Genomic DNA, 951 nt, shown 5'->3' on the forward strand with positions numbered 1-951 from the left:
TGAGGGAGCAGCTGAGGTGGCCCTTGTCCAAGGAAGGCCTGAGAAAGAGGAAGCACGATGACTCTGACAATTAGCTCAGTTTCCTCTTTTGTCTCTTTGACAGTCTGGGAAGAAGCGTGGGTGCTGTCCCTCAGAGAGCCTCCATCTTATCTCTGGGGGAAGACTTCTGTGTTGACTCTGTGGCAGGAGCTTCGAAACACGGCTGCACCCCCCACAGATGGGGAGGTGTGTGGCAGAAGGGGTTTCTTCTGCACCCTTCTCCTGGTGGCCAGGCTCCTTCTGGGGCCCAGGGTCCTGCGGGGGGCACACCAGCATCCCGCTGGGCTGGGCCAAGTGGCTGAGGCACAAACCCACCAGGCACCGGGGTGCTGAGCAGGGGCGTGGGAACAGGATGGGAAGGGCTGCCGTCGCCGTCTCTCTTAGCAGCGCTTCATGTAATTTTTGGAAGCGAACGTGAACACATTTTGATAAGAAAGACTAAAATCTCTCAGTGTAATTTGGGATTCCTCCACGCAGATGGCTTCAAAGTCCTCTTTCTGAAGGTCTCTGGACAATGGGCACCGTCCTTCGAGCTCAGTTTGCTATTCTCAGCCTCGCTGTGTTGGACAGTAATGTTTCTCTGACCAGTTGAAATAAGCTCCTGCTGCAAACTTGAAAGAGCTTTTAGCCTTTAGGTGCTTTTAGGTACTTTTAGGTGTTTTTAGCTTTTAAGGTGCTTTTAGGTGCTTTTAGTGTTCATATACAAACGTGAGAGCCAGGGGAAAATAAACAGCATACATAAGCAGATGGCAGGCTAGAAAAGGTCATTTGCGTTCGCATTTTCTTCTTCCTTTTTTTTTTTTTTTTTAAGCGAAATCGGGATACAGAGCAGAAGTCCCAGCAAGCCCCGAAGAAGAGGAGGACTCTCTTTCAGCGGTCGGGGCTGCCAGATACGAATCTGTAACACCACTT

Source organism: Oxyura jamaicensis, chromosome 3, assembly GCF_011077185.1.
Source record: "Oxyura jamaicensis isolate SHBP4307 breed ruddy duck chromosome 3, BPBGC_Ojam_1.0, whole genome shotgun sequence".
Lineage (NCBI taxonomy): Eukaryota > Metazoa > Chordata > Aves > Anseriformes > Anatidae > Oxyura > Oxyura jamaicensis.